General features: G+C 44.7%; 1 long non-coding RNA gene across 1 annotated transcript; it reads left to right on the top strand.

Moving 5' to 3' along the window:
• Nucleotides 1-83: 83 nt before the first annotated feature.
• LOC116764508 lies at nt 84-16,106 on the top strand. The gene is made up of 3 exons (XR_004352913.1): nt 84-220; nt 2,982-3,051; nt 15,197-16,106. It is a non-coding gene; the product is annotated as an uncharacterized LOC116764508 (long non-coding RNA).
• Nucleotides 16,107-16,486: the final 380 nt, after the last annotated feature.

Genomic DNA, 16,486 nt, shown 5'->3' with positions numbered 1-16,486 from the left:
CCCCGCGGGGGGGGGGGGGGGGGGGGGCGCTGCCTAGTGACTGCGCAGGCGCGGCATGCTGGAGTGGCCCTTTGACATCCACCGTTTTCCTCCTCAAGTCGCTCACCGGGCTCAGCTGAGGATTTTTCGGGCCGCGTTTGGCGCGTGTGTTTCGCTGAGAGTCTTGGCGCAGCCAAGAGCTTGGGTCGCCGTGTGTTCCTGTGTAGCTGTAGTCGTAAATGTGAGAAAAAGTAGCGCCCTGGGTCATTTAATAGCCTCTTTGCTAAAATGAGGCGCATCCTGAGTGCCCTCTCTCGTGCCTAGTCGGGGCGGGGGAAACATTAAGCTCCGTCCCGGTTTACTTAAGTAACCAGAGTTGGCGTTCAAGAGAGCAGGAGTTTGAAATGGGAAAAACTGGCCACGCTGCTCAAGTTGGGATGATGTAATCTGCCCTCCAGGGCGAGGAGTAGAGGGCCGAGGAACACTTGGGTGCAGGGCCAACCTCCCCACCAAGTGGAAGCGCCGGTGCTGTGCTCTACGTGGAGAACCGGCCCCAGAACTTGGACACTTTTTTTTTATTAATTTTTTTTTTTTGGCTTCGTTGGGTCTTCGTTGCTGCACGCGGGCTTTCTCTAGTTGCGGCGAGCTGGGGCTACTCTTCGTTGCGGTGCGCGGGCTTCTCTTCGCGGTGGCTTCTCTTGTTGCAGAACACAGGCTTTAGGCGCATGGGCTTCAGTAGTTGTAGCACGCGGCCTCAGTAGTTGTGGCTCACGGGCTCTAGAGCGCAGGCTCTGTAGTTGTGGCACACAGGCTTAGTTGCCCCGCGGCATAATGGGACCTTCCCAGACCTGGGCTCGAACCCGTGTCGCCTGCATTGGCAGGCAGAGTCTTAACTACTGTGCCACCGGGGAAGCCGTTGGCCGCCCTTTTGCAATAGGGAGAGCCCAATAGCACCATGCTGAGGAAGCGGGGCCCCTCCCTGCCGCCAGAATCGAACCACCAATGTACCAAATTGAGAGATAGTGAAGCCAGCCCCAACCCCGCTGCCTTTTCCTTGCACTTTCTTTTCATATGCCTAACACACTTCCTTCCCTCTCTTTCCATCAGTCTCAGGTATACCTTCCCTTTCTTCTTCCTTTCTGTAGTTTAAATGTTCATACTCCTGCCCTACCTTTCTTAGTGTGTCTCATGGCTCCGAAGCACACCTAGGATGTGATGGCAGAGTAGTTGAACCTGGTGGGCTGGTTCAGCCCGATACAGGAGAAAACCCTGAGACATCTGGAAAGCAAGAAACAGGGATTGGGACTTCCCTGGTGGCGCAATGGTTAAGAGTCCGCCTGCTGATGCTGGGGAAGCGGGTTCGTGCCCCAGTCCGGAAAAATCCCACATGCCACAGAGCGGCTGGGCCCGTGAGCCGTGGCCGCTGAGCCTGCGCGTCCGGAACCTATGCTCCACAACGGGAGAGGCCACAGCAGTGAGAGGCCCGTGTACCGCAAAAAAAAAAAAAAAAAAAAAAAAGCGAAAGAAGTAAAAACTGCATTTTTATGCCCCACCACCACCAAAATGTTTGTGTATTTAATATGTAATTAAAATTAGTCTTTAGGCGGTAGGGTAATCGTATTTCAGTCTCCCATTCTTTGAAGACTTGTCTTACATTCTTCTTTTCCAACTACCCCTAAAGCTTCGTTTCTGAAGATGCCTGTCTTCTCTAATCTCACTCTCCACTTTGTTTCTGGAATTGCTCTTGTCATTTAAACCTTATTCTCTATGAATCATTCTTTCTCCAATTGGGAATGTCTTATTAGGAATAATGCCACAATTCTAAAATAGCCTAGCCATGCAAATCACAAAATGAGCTATGATCAGTGCTTCACAGGTTTGTCATCAATTCAGTCATAACATTCAGGAAAATCATCAGTATTAATGTGATTCTTCCTTTCAAAAGAATTACAATTAACTCAAGCCCCAATGTGTGAAGCATTTTAGAAAGTTATGATTTTTAAACATAGAAAGCCTAATTCGTTCCACTATATAAATGTCGGGGACAGTGGGCAACTAAAAATGAAAAATAATTTTTTTTAATTTCTTTGTTTATCCCAGTTGTTTCCAACAGTTTTATCAGTTAGAGCCTTTTCTCCATGCACTCAATATTCTGGAACTTTAGTAATTAATTATACTATTAATGAAGTTTATTTAGTATTGTATCAGGATCCTAGAAGTTTAGAGCTGTAATATCTTTTAAGTCATAATTCAACTCCTGCACGTAATTTACAGATGAGTCTAAGGCTCAGGGAGGTTAGGGACTTGCCAGAGGTCACATTGGCAGTGGCAGAGCCGGCCACTATATGCGTAAGGGAAAAGGGAAGAACACCTCTACAGGACATCATACTGCAAGAAGGCGAGAATTGGAAGGCTCAGCAAGTACTTAATGTTTGGCTTCCCTAAAATTAATTAAAGGTTTTGCTGCAGTGAGGCCTAAACCTCAAGCCCTGTCTACCACTGAAGGCCACTAGAGTGATCAGGCATGATCTCTGACTCTAGAAAATAAGAATAAAATGGGAGTCTATGTAGGCCTAAAGGTGTACCTAGAGTTGCGAAGTAATGTTTGATAATAATTGAAACAGTGAAAGAAAATGCCAATTTAGTAGTAGTAGCTTGGGGCTTATACCTGTTTTTAAAATTGCTCTGTACAGGGCTTCCTTGGTGGCACAGTGGTTGAGAGTCCACCTGCGGATGCAGGGGACACGGGTTTGTGCCCCGGTCCGGGAAGATCCCACATGCCGCGGAGCAGCTAGGCCCGTGAGCCATGGCTGCCGGGCCTGCATGTCCGGAGCCTGTGCTCACAATGGGAGAGGCCACAACAGTGAGAGGCCCACGTACCGCAAAAAAAAAGAATTGCTCTGTACAGAATCTAGTCCAAATATGTGCAAAGCCAAGAAAGAAAATAGGTATATTTATATGTTCATACCAGTAATTAAGGTATTGTCTCTGTATTTTTCTAGAAAGTGCACAGCTGGCCAGTTCATGGTTCCAGGCTTCAGCTTCAACTTTCAGGACCTGCCTCTACAACATGTAAGCAATCCCTGCATGAAAAGACAGTGACTCAGGATTGTCTTTATCATTCTTCCCACATATATTTCCCAGTCTCTCTCCCTGATTTCTTCCTCTTTAATCTCTCTGCCCCTTGCTCTCTCTGTTATTGTTAAGAATGAAGTCTTCCCAGGGACTTCCCTGGTGGCACAGTTGTTAAGAATCTGCCTGCCAATGCAGGGGACACGGGTTTGATCCCTGGTCCGGGAAGATCCCATATGCTGTGGAACAACTAAGCCTGTGTGCCACAACTACTGAGTCTGTGCTCTAGAGCCCGTGAGCCACAACTACTGAGCCCGTGTGCCATGACTTCTGAAGCCCGCGCACCTACAGCCTGTGCTACGCAACAAGAGAAGCCACTGCAATGAGAAGCCCGCGCACCGCAACAAAGAGTAGCCCCTGCTCGCCACAACTAGAGAAAGCCCGCGTGCAGCAACAAAGACCCAACGTAGCCGATAATTAATTAATTAATTTAAAAAAAAAAAAAGAATGAAGTCTTCCCTTGAATGGTAGCCCCACTGCTAAGTCATCACCTTGCTGTAAAACCTACCCCTCCAGACTTTGCCTATTTACTACTGCCTAGTTCCTGTGTTCACACTCTCATTCTTCCCCAGGGCCTTCTCAGAGGAAGGTCTTTGTTTGACCTTCCTGATGCTAAGTACTGATTGCCCAGAGGCTACCACTGTTCTTATCACCATAGCCTGCCAATATTCTGCTCTGCCTTCATATCTTGATTTAGTCCTACCTCCTGTTAGAGAATTACTGCCCCATGAGCCTTCCCCAACACATTGGATGTGTTTGTTCTAGTCTCCAGGAATATCTCAGTTCTGAAATGCTGGCCTCCTCACCTGGCACTTAAGGAGCGCCAGGCCCTAGCCAACGAACTTTATTTCCTACCCTATCTATCTTCCACATACTAGTCTCTAGACAGGCTGAACTACTCATCTTTCTCACAGCTACTCTGTATCTTCTTGATTTCATGCTTAGTTTACTGTGGTTCTCTCCATGCAAAGTGCACACCGCTGCTCACCCCACCCACATCCCTTCAACTTTAATGTCCTCACCATAGCCTGTCTTCCCCAGCACACTCTCTAAGAAGGAACTTGTTCCTCCTTTGAACTCCCTAGCACTAAAAAATCAAGTATGTTTCCTCCTTTTCATTTCCACAAATAATACATATTTACTTTTAGAAACTTAAAACCTGCAGATAAGCAAAACAAAAATTTTAATCCTTAAAAATTCTACCCCAGAGATAACCACTATTAGCATTTTGGTGAATAGCTACGTGGATACTCTTCTTCCCATAACTCTTTATTTAGACATTTCTTATGACACATTTTCTACATTTTCTGAAAGACATTTATGTACATATCATATTTTCTCAAATTGGAATATCCTTGAGGGCTGTGACTATTGCATACATCACTTTGCACAGTGCCTTGAATATATCAGAACATCAAAACATGTTTAGTGAAGGAAAAAGCAAATGAAATTCAGAGATAGATTCACTTTTTTTTTTTTTTTCCTGGAAAACAGTACTAATTTGGAGAAACTTTCAAAATGCTGGGGGTGGGGAGGGATTGAAAATTCAAGAGAAGTGAATGGGAAGATAATACCTTTGGAGCAATATTTTATTAATTTTAGAAAATACATGAAGAACTCACCTAACTCCATTTTAGAGTTTATTTCTATGAACAAGATACTGTTAGGACTAATGGAGCAACTGTGATATAGTGGAATGAACACTTAACTTGGAATCAGATAACATAGACTCAAGAACCAACTGTGTGGGCTTCCCTAGTGGCACAGTGGTTAAGAATCCTCCTGCCAATGCAGGGGACACAGGTTCGAGCCCTGGTCCAGGAGGATCCCACGTTCCGCAGAGCACCTGGGCCCATGCGCCACAAATACTGAGCCTGCGTTCTAGAGCCCACAAACCACAAGTACTGAGTCTGCGAACCACAACTACTGAAGCCCACGCGTCTAGAGTCTGTGCTCCCAGCAAGAGAAGCCACCGCAATGGGAAGCCCGTGCACCACAACAAAGAGTAGCCTCTGCTCGCCGCAACTAGAGAAAGCCGGAGTGCAGCAATGAAGACGCAACACAGCCAAAAATAAATAAAAATTAAAAAAAAAAAACCAACTGTGCTACTGACTAGCTCTGTGATTCATTTAACCTCACTAAACCTCATACATCAAAAGAATATAGTACCAAAAAAAAAAAAAAAAAAAAGAATATAGTACCTCATGAGACTGTTTTAAAAATTAAATAAGGGCTTCCCTGGTGGCGCACTGGTTGAGAGTCCGCCTGCCGATGCAGGGGACATGGGTTCGTGCCCCGGTCCGGGAAGATCCCACATGCCGTGGGAGCGGCTGGGCCTGTGAGCCATGAGCCGCTGAGCCTGCGCGTCCGGAGCCTGTGCTCCGCAACGGGAGAGGCCACAACAGTGAGAGGCCCGCGTACCACAAAAAAAAAAAAAAAAAAAAAATTAAATAAGATAATGTAAGTAAATGTACTTTATATAGTGTAAAACACTATGCAAATATAAATGATTACTATTATTACTAAGAGATAAGAGCAATGAATTGCACCATAAGGAAAAAGAAAGCAGAAAATTACAAGTAAATTTAGAATACTTATAAATGATCAAAGCAACAAGCCATCCTGGACCAAACATGGTGCCAAAGGAAGTTGAACGAAGAACAGGAATAGGTCAGAAGGAGAATGAAAGATTAAAACAGGAAGAAACAAGAATTGGAACTGACAAGCTGTGAAGATTTAATGGAATCATCAAAAGGAGACCAAAAGAAAGAAATACAATGGCTGAAGGCAGCAGACAACTGCCCCCTAAAAAAAAAACTTCCCACCATCAACTCCAGCGGATGAATCTCTATTCACTTCTGTTGAAGCAATTGGTCCAGCACAGTGGTTATAAACATGGGCCTTGAGTTGGCTGGACCTAAGATTCTATATCTGTCACTTTGTTAGAGACCTTGGGTAAGTTACTTAACCTCTCTAAACCTGTTTCCTCATCTGTAAAGTAGGAACAAGATAAAAACTACTATAGGGTTGAGTGAGGATGAAATAAGACATAATGTTTGGCCTTTAGTTAATGTTCAGAAATGTTATTACCACCACAAGAACTGAGAAAACTTTTTCTGTTTGGGGATCATTGGCTTGCTGAAAAAAGCAACTCTAGAGGGACATAAGTTAAATGAGACAAGTAATGCATTCTGTTAATTTATAGGGATCTCCTAGAAGGGAAAAACTTCCCCTAAATCCATCTTTGCAACTCTATGCCTCTTCTAAAAGTGATTATCGGTCAAGCAGGAGCCCTAACCACACTGGGAACTGTATATTTACATTTACATATTAAAATGTAAATATGTAAGTTAATCTCTTTTTTTAATGTCTAAAGGAAAACAAAAGAATCATCTAAGGCAAAGGATGGTTATTTGCTAATAATTGGCTATTCAACTATATATTAAAGTAATAACTGCTCATTCATTTTTTACTTAGAAAATGGAGAGCACCAAGAAATGAACAAACATAGTGGTTCTCTTTTAACATGAAGAGGTGCATAGTAAACCCCCAGATGGATCAATACAAAAGAGGGCTATAAGGCACACTTCCGCTGTCAAGGGAAAACTGGGGTATTTATTGTAGCAGCGGTCAGAGCCCTGAAGAGCAAAAAAGGCTTTAGGTAAACTGAGAGAGAGAAAAGGGCAGAGAGCACAGGTTATGGCAACTTGACCTGCCTGAGACGATTGGAAAAAACCCTAGAAGCCACTAAAAGTTAGGACAGAACAGAGTTGGAGAAAAAAGGTACTTCCTAAAGGCAGAACCCAGGGGAGCATTGGCAAAGTGAGGAAAGAGGTCTGCTCAAGGAAAGACTTGGAACCTCAATGTAACAGAAACTTACATATCTCTCCAGAAAACCGTATCTCAAGCATCAAGACCTAGAGGATTCATCAGACTTAAAAAGACAATGACAAGAGGGGAATGCTTTAACCCTTTGCCAAGAAAAGAAGTATGAAGCTACACTTAACGTAAATTCGTAGACTCATGGCATGGTATAATGGAGTCACAATGATCTGATTTTTTTTTTTAATTTATTTTTGACTGTGTTGGGTCTTCATTGCTGCACACGGGCTTTCTCTAGTTGCGGCGAGCAGGGGCTACTCTTCGTTGCGGTGCGCGGGCTTCTCATTGAGGTGGCTTCTCTTGTTGCGGAGCACAAGCTCTAGGCACGTGGACTTCAGTAGTTGTGGCACGCAGGCGCAGTAGTCGTGGCACACAGGCTTAGTTGCTCCGCAGCATGTGGGATCTTCCCGGACCAGGGCTTGAACCCATGTCCCCTGCATTGGCAAGTGGACTCTTAACCACTGCACCACCACGGAAGTCCCCACAGTGATCTGATCTTGAATCGTTGTTCCATCTCATTTTAGCCGGGTCATCTTAGACCATTTCTTAGCATTCCGAAGGTCAGTTTCCTCATCTGGAAACTGAGGTTATCAGTAGCTACCAAATTCAAGCTATTGTAAAGATTAAACTAATCTATGCAAAGAACCTGGCAGGAGAACAATTGGTTCATTAAATCCTGATTCTCTTCCCCCATAAGATGTAAACCATCTAAGGAAGCACTGTTGTATCTCCTATAGTACCCAGCCCAGTATCTTGCCTGTAATAGGGGCTCAATAAATATTAATTAGGTTGAATTCTGTCTGCGTTAGAAAAAAGTTTGGAAGTCATCTAAACTGATTTCTGCTCTGTGACGAAATGCCGAAACCAACCTATGGCCTGTCCAGCCTCTGTGTGAACACTGCCAGTGAGCTTGCTGATGCCAAGAAGGCTGATTGCAGGGCTGATTGCTGATTGCAGGGCTGGATATTTCTGACGGAAGAGTGCACTGAGTCTAAGTGTGCTTCCATGTTATATCATCAACTTGTTTTAATTCTGTCCTCTGGAGCAACACAGAATAAACCCTCCCCTATATTCACTTGACAACTCTTCAACTATTTAAAGATAGCATTGGTATTTTCCTCTAAACTGCTCCAAACTAACCCTCTTCAAATAAGATGACCCTCAGATAACTGTTAGTGCCACCATTCTGATTTGCATATGTCCGTTTTCGAACGTGGCATCCATAATTGAACACTGTGCTTGAGTTGATAACGTAACCCTGTGAAAATGCCCAGATCAGGCTATTACCTTATTATAGTAGTAAGGGCCAGTTGGGATACTCTGTGAGGCTGAGGTGGTTTGGTACCTGACTGAGAGGAAACTGCCTTCCCAGGGAATTCCCTGGTGGTTAGTCCAGATGATAAAGAGTTGGCTTGGGTTTGAAAATTGGCTAATATGACAACTCAGACCCAAGTCAAGTTTGTTATCACTTCAGTTTACTAATAAATTAGCAAACTTGCAAAGAACAATGGCTTCCTAGTTCCCCACAGAAACATGCCCCAATTCTGGTGATCAAAGCAGGCTTTTCAGAGGGAGAAAACTTGTCTAATGAGTTCAGTCAGGACTAAGTTTTTGTAAGATTAGGCTTGGGGAGGGGCTGGGTCAGCATTCAAGGGTCTACCATCTACCACGTAAGAAAACTCCTGTTGGGGACTTCCCTGGTGGTCCAGTGGTTAAGACTCTGTGCTCCCAGTGCAGGGGGCCTGGGTTCGATCCCTGGTCGGGGAGCTGGATCCCGCATGCCACAACTAAGAGCCCGCATGCCGCAACAAAGATCCAGCATGCTGCAACTAAGACCTGGCGCAGCCAAATAAATAAATACATATATACACAAATATTTTTTTAAATAATACTTCAAAAGAAAAGAAAAGAAAATTCCTGGCGTACTATTGGGCCTATAGCAGGCCCGCCCATGGCTTACCCCACATGCTATTGAATACCTTATAGCAATATTAAACTACTAACTAGCTACACATTCAGCAACATAGAAAACTGAAACAAAGGAAACAAACTGATTTATAGTACAATGCCATTCATGTAAATTAAAAACATGCAAAACTATATTTTATGAAGTTTCATAGGTATTTAGTAACACCCATCCAACATTAGAGAGGGAACCTGTGGAGGGAGAGGACATTGAGAAGGGAAGAAGGGAAAAATATAAAATGAGATAAAACAAGAGGGGGAAATTCCCTGGCGGTCCAGTGGTTAGGATTCAGCACTTTCACTGCCATGGCCCAGGTTCAATACCTGGTTGGGGAACTAAGATCCCACAAGCCACACAGAACAGCCAAAAAATAAATTAATAATACATGAATTAAAAATGTCTCTTCAGATCATTTCAGGTCAGAAAATGTCTTTTCAGACATTTTTTCAAAGAAGACGTACAAATGGCCAACAAGTATGTGAAAAGCTGCTCAACATCCTTAGTCATTAAGAAATGCAAATTTAAACCACAGTGAGATACTACTCCACATGCACTTGGATAGCTATAATAATAAAGGGAAAATAACAAGTGTTGACAAGGATGTGGAGAAATTGGAACTCTTATTCATTGCTGGTGGAAATGTTAAATAGTACAGACACTGTGGAAAACAGTTTAGCAGTTCCTTAGTAAATTAACATAAAATTACCATATGACCTCATAATTTCATTCCTGGGTATACATCCAAAAGAAGTGAAAACAGGTGCTCAACAAAAACTTGTACATAAATGTTCTTAGCAGGACTATTAACTAAAAAATGGAAACAACGCAAATGTCCATTAACTGACAAATGGATAAACAAAATATTATTTGAATAAAGTACCGATACATGCTACAACACAGATGAACCGTACCATTACACTACATGAAAGAAGCCAGTCACCAAAGGCCGTATTATATGATTCATAAGTATGAAAATATTCTATTTTCACATGTATGAAAAGGAATAAAGTGTGATTCCATTTACATGAAATGTCCAGAATATGCAGTCTCACAGAAACGCGAAGCAGATTAATGGTTGCTGGGGGAAACGGGAGCAGCTGCCTAGTGGGTATGGATTTCTTTTTGCGGTGATAAAAATGTTCTGGAAATAAGTGGTGGTGATGTTTGCACAGCAAAAATGATAATAAATAAACAAGGACTTTTAAAAAAGTGAGGAAGGGGTTAACATTGTACATGGAGATAGAGGAAACTGATATTGATGGATACTCCTTAAAGATCTCAGAATAATAGTAAAGTGAGGGGAAAAAACCCTAAATATTTGGTTTGGTTTGATAAAAAGAACACAGATTCTGGCTGTTTGCTTTTATGCCTAACTCACACATAGCGTAACAATAGTCATGCAGATTTTAACATTTGTGGCAGATTGATTTGATCACATTTATTTGATCACGGAAGCTCAGACTTCATGGAATTGCCTGTTCACAAAGCTTGTACTCTGCTCTCAGCTGTCCCTTGTCAGCCCTTGCCCAGCCCTGTCTGGTCCCAGCTTTTCAGACTAAGCACCCAGTTATTTGCAGGCTGCCCCACCTCTTTCCCAGAGCCGGAGAGAGGGTAGAAGCTTAGGGTATCAAAAGCCCTCATGCTACATACCAATTGAATTAGACACTGCCAAGATAATATCTGAGCTCAGCCATCTCTTTTGTCCAAAATACCCCCAGGAGGAAGCGAGGCTCTCTCCCATGTAGCTTGTGCATCCAGCATTCCTCTACCCTTTGCCCTACCTCAGGGCTCTGGTGTCCCTGACAGCCACATGGAGATCCTGTTTCTTTGCCTTGTTCTTACCAGTGCCAGTCCGCCACCCCTCACCCATATTCACACTCCCTTCCTTGTGTAATGGACATTTGACAGGTCTGGCTGCCCAGCCTTGAACCCCCTTCTGTTTTTTTTTTTTTTTTTTCCCGGTACGCGGGCCTCCCACTGCTGTGGCCTCTCCCGTTGCAGAGCACAGGCTCCAGACGCGCAGGCTCAGCGGCCATGGCTCACGGGCCCAGCCGCTCTGCGGCATGTGGCATCTTCCTGGACCAGGGCACGAACCCGTGTCCCCTGCATTGGCAGGCGGACTCCCAACCACTGCGCCACCAGGGAAGCCCGAACCCCCTTCTTTGACTAAGAAACTCTCCACTGTGAGTTTTCAGTACGCAGAGCCCTCCTGCCACTATCTTCTCCTCCCCAGCACCCACCCCCACTGCACCCCCAAAGACACAGCTAGGCTGTGGGGACATGAATGGGGCTCTACCAGTCTCAAGCGCCAGCCCAAAACCTTGACACAGGGGCTTAGGGCACAAAGAAGCAGGCGCAGTGGGGTGTGTACTGAGAAGGCAGTGGGGTACAGCAGGAGCACCTGGTTTCCAGGGCACCCGTGGGCCCCAGAGCTAGGTGTATCCTCCGTCCAATGCTGGCCCTGCTGCCGGCTGCAGAATCTCTTTAGTGTCTAGAGAGGGCAGTGATGACCTCGTTGTCTGGCCTCAACCGACTGCATGTGTGGCCTGTTTCTGTGCCCCAATTCCTTAGCCTGGTTCTCCAGCCTCCCCAGTAATTCTGAGAGCTTCCCAATAGCCCTTGAGTAAATTTATTTTCTGCTTCTATTTGCCAAAGTCAGACTGTGCTGCAACCAAGATTCCTGATGGACACACTTGTTTCTGGTAGAACTCCTAGGGTGACTCCAACTTGCCTGATATTCTCACCATATCCATTTTCTCTTTCCTATCTTCTGCTGCCCTTGCCACTTGGACCTGCTCACACTTTGCCCCTGTCTGCCGGTCTCTCTCCCAAGGCTGCTGTACTTTTTTTTTTTTTGGCTGCACAGCACAGCTTGTGGGATCTTAGTTCCCCGAGCAGGGATTGAGCCCCGGCCCTCAGCAGTGAAAGCACAGAGTCCTAACGACTGGGCCTCCAGGGAATTCCCAGGCTGCTGTACTTTTGATCCCTCTTCCCTGTGTCTCCACTGCCTTCCTCCAGCTCCCTCCCTTGGGCTCAAGCACCCTGTGCTCCCAGCCCATCCTGAGGCCTGGACAGCTGGGCAGTCATCCTAACCCTTTTGTGATGTCAGCACTGGACCTAGTACTGACCAGGGGAGAGAGTCCTCAGATAGAAGGAAGGGTCACCAAGAGGAAAGAAGGGCACAGGCAGAGAGATGGGAGGGTAGTAGAGACATTTCTTATTTTTATATTTTAATCTAATACTATAAGTTATCATTTACTGTGTTCCTACATTGTGCTGGCCCTTTACATGCATGACCTCACATTAATGCTCTGAGGTGGGGATTATTATAATCCCCATTTTCAAATGAGGAAACAAGAGTTTAAAGGAATAAAGAGGGATGGAATGAGATGATGCCTGGGATCTCCTTTAAAATAATTGGAGGGAGGTAGATGAGTAGGATATGGATGAGACAAGTTGCCCATGGGTCGATAATTGTTCAAGCTGGGTAACAGGTATATGGAAATTCATACTGTTATGTCTAACTTGTATATATTTGAATTTTTCCATAATTAAAAGTATGTTTTGGGCTTCCCTGGTGGCGCAGTGGTTAAGAGTCCGCCTGCCGATGCAGGGGACACGGGTTCGTGCTCCGGTCCGGGAAGATCCCACATGCCGTGGAGCGGCTGGGCCCGTGAGCCATGGCCGCTGAGCCTACGCGTCCGGAGCCTGTGTTTTGCCAACGGGAGAAGCCACAACAGTGATAGGCCCGCGTACCGCAAAAAAAAAAAAAAAGTATGTTTTGTTTTAAGTTAAGAAACGTGATCAAAGTCATACAAATAATAAGTGATAGAGTTGGGTTTTGATCCCAGGCCCTCCTGACTTCAGCACCTGCTCTCTTAACCTCTGCACTGGATTCCTGGCAAGGTACCTAAAAAGATCTAAGGGGAACAGATTAGTGATTTTCAAAGGGAATTCAGAAGACTCGACTAATTTCTGCTCCTGTTCTCTAGGTACATTAAAGCAAGAATCAACAGGGTATGGTCGGGTTATTAATTCCCCACGCCTACAGCTTATTATAAAGAAGATGCCCCCATTTTCTCTGCCTGCTTCTGAGTAGGTGCAGAAGCAGCCCATGAGAGAGCCTTTGGCAGCCAGTTTTCTAAAAACACCCAGGCAACAGCTGTCCTTGGCTGTCACATGACTTGCCAGGCCCTGAGTCAGCACCACGCCCCCACCCAGTGGCCCTTGCTGAGCCAGATCTGACTTGCCCTTTCCTGGCTGGGCTGAACTGGTTGGGCCAGCCCAGCCCTGCCCCATCCCAGCATCCTCTTCAGTGGGTGGCTTCTTGCTCCCTGAGTCTCACCTGGGGTTCCCACCCTTGCACTGCCCCTGTCAGCTCTGAAGGGAGCTGAAGACCACCCCCGAGCTGTTGGAGATACGGACAGGGCTCAGGAATCTATCCCTGGGTAGAAAGGATGAGCTGGGCCCCAGCATCTCCCACCATCTACCAAAGATGGTCTTCCTTTGCTTGGTGACTCTGGGATTTGCTTTAGGAGGAAAGCAGAGGAAAATACAGACACCTCCCCTCTCCTATAGAGGAGGATTCCACGCCTAGGCTCAAACCCAGAAGAGCCCAGGGCTGGGGTGACATGAAGACCAAATTCTTGGTCCGTGTTTTTGTGGAGAATGCTCAATGTCCTCTTTTTTTTTTTAATTAATATTTTAAATTCATGTATATTCGATTTACAGTGTTGTGTTAATTTCTGCTGTACAGTAAAGTGTCTCAATTATACACATATATACATTTTTTTATATTCTTTTCCATTATGGTTTGTCCCAGGATATTGAATATAGTTCCCTGTGCTATACAGCGGGACCTTGTTGTTTATCCATTCTATATATGACAGTTTGCATCTATTAGCCCCCAAATCCCAGCCCATCCCTCCCCATTGTCCTCTTATTATACCCATTTCTTGGTCTAGATGTGAAGCTACAGCAAGTGCTGACACGATATATTCCCCAGGTTTTGGTGCCCTGGCATTGGCCCCATGGCTAAGTCACTAAGGTTAGCTTTTCCCCCATGTCAGCTCTATCCTTCTAGCCTCCAGGCCAGCCTGTTCTGAATCCTGGCCCTGCCACTTAGGCATTCATGACCTTGGGCTAGTAACTGACCTCTATGAGCCTCAGTTTTTTGGTTTTTAAAAAATATTTATTTATTTGTTTATTTTTTGGCTGCGTCGGGTCTTAGTTGCGGCACATGGGCTCTTAGTTGCTGTGCGTGGGCTTCTCTCTAGGTGTGGCGCCCAGGCTCCAGGGCCCGTGGGCTCAGTAGTTACAGTCTACGGGCTCAGTAGTTGCGACATGCAGGCTCTCTAGTTGTGGTGCATGGGCTCTGTAGTTACAGCATAGGCTTAGTTGCCCTGCGGCATGTGGGATCTCAGTTCTCCGACCAGGGATCAAACCTGCGTCCCCTGCATTGGAAGGTGGATTCTTTTTTAAATTTATTTATTTTGTTTGTTTACTTTTGGCTGCGATGGGTTTTCGTTGCTGCCTGCACTCTTTCTCTAGTTGCGATGAGCGGGGGCTACTCTTCGTTGCGGTGCATGGGCGTATCATTGTAGTGATTTCTCTTGTTGCAGAGCACGGGCTCTAGGCGCGTTGGCTTCAGTAGTTGTGGCTCACTGGCTTAGTTGCTCCACGGCATGTGGATCTTCCCGGACCAGGGATCGAACCCGTGTCCCCTGCATTGGAAGGCAGATTCTGAACCACTGCACCACCAGGGAAATCCTGGAAGGTGGATTCTTAACCACTGGACCACCAAGGAAGTCCCAAGCCTCAGTTTTTATGTCTGTAAAGTAGGAATAAAATACCTACCTTGCAGGTTTATTGTGATGGTCAGACAATGTTCTGTATGTATAGCACTTAGTAGGTGTACAACACCCATCAGTTGCCCTCACTCTGCCTGGGGATTGGCTTCTGCTCAAATTGGACTGACCTCAAAGTTTTCAGGCCTGAAGCCAAGTACTGCCCCAGCTCTTGTGTCTCATTTCTGGGTACTCAGACCTACTTTCCCATAATTCCCACATGGGCCAGTTGTTTTCTGATCATCTGCCAGCCCAGACCACACTACACCACTGTCCTGACGCCACGATTCTACACATTCTTAATTTGTTCCCTTGGCTACCACCATGTAGTCACACCTGATTATTTCTGTGTCACCCACTAACTAATGAGCTGCTTCTTCCCTTTCTTTAGCTTCAAAACAACTGAATGTGAGTGTTCCAGAAGAATGTTCCTTCTCCCAGCACCATCTCCTTGTGGATACCCAGTTTCTAAGGACCCTCTCTGCCTTGAGTCACACACCCAGATAAACAGCTAGCTCTCCCACTCCCTTCTACCCTAGCTGCTCTCTGGCCAAAGGAAGTGTGTTTCAGCTCTCTTACCAGGATCAGGGCTTTGTCTAAGTGCGCCAGTTTTCAGTCTCTCTGAAAAACTGTATTGGGAGCCACAATCAGGACAATATTCCAGGCAGGATTTGACTTGGTATGGTAGAAAAGACCCACCACATCTTGTGGTGTGCGTATATACTGTGGTTAATGTAACCTAAGTATATATTGGGACTTTGGCAACTATATCATAGTGTTGACTACTTTAGGTTTGTGGCCAACTGAAAATCCTAGACCTTTATTCACGAACTGCAGGTGTCTCCAGCATTTTGTACTGTTACAGCTGACTTTATAAGATTTAATTTTAGTATTACATCTGTTTATCTCTACTGTCATTTTGTTATCAAGATTATTTTGGTTCATTAACAAATAAATTGCAAGGTAAAAAGTGGTAGAGAGGGCAACTGGTACAATAAAAGAGACCTAACATATCAACCAATTACAGTATATAGACTTTGTTTAGATCCTGATTTGAACAAATAAACTGCAAAAAATACTTTTTTTAATATTTGTGAGACAATTGGAAATTTGAAAAATGGATATTTTATGATCAAGGAATTATTGAGTTTTCTTTTCAGGTGTGATAATAGTGTTAGAATTTTGTTTTTAACAAATAGGATGTCTGGGATTTGCTTCAAAATAAAATGAGGGAACGGAAGTTGGGGTGGGAGAATAGGAGAAACAAGATGGACCATGAGTTGAAAATTGTTGAAGCTGGATGATTGGTAGATAGGGTTTATTATACTATAATGTCTAAATCTGTGAATGTTTGAAATTATCCTGAAGAAAAATTAAAAGAAAATTATTTTGAATCTTGCCTCTGTCATCGAATGTATTAACTGCGCTTAGTCCTGTAACCTCTCTCCATCTAATAAGCATGATTTCTGTATCTGTATCTAAGTAGTTAATAAACAGGTCAACCAGGTCAGCACCAAGAGCAGATCTCTGTGACCCACCAAGATCTACTAGCTTGACTCATTCGTCAGTCCTTTTTGGAAATGGCTGATCAATGAAACGTGACCCCAACTAACTCAATTATCCAGTCTTTGTTTACAAAGGTATCATGAAAAACTTATCTAGTGCCTTGCAAGAATCAAAA

The sequence above is a fragment of the Phocoena sinus genome, chromosome 13 (assembly GCF_008692025.1).
Source record: "Phocoena sinus isolate mPhoSin1 chromosome 13, mPhoSin1.pri, whole genome shotgun sequence".
Lineage (NCBI taxonomy): Eukaryota > Metazoa > Chordata > Mammalia > Artiodactyla > Phocoenidae > Phocoena > Phocoena sinus.
This window is presented reverse-complemented; position numbering and strand designations above follow the sequence as displayed.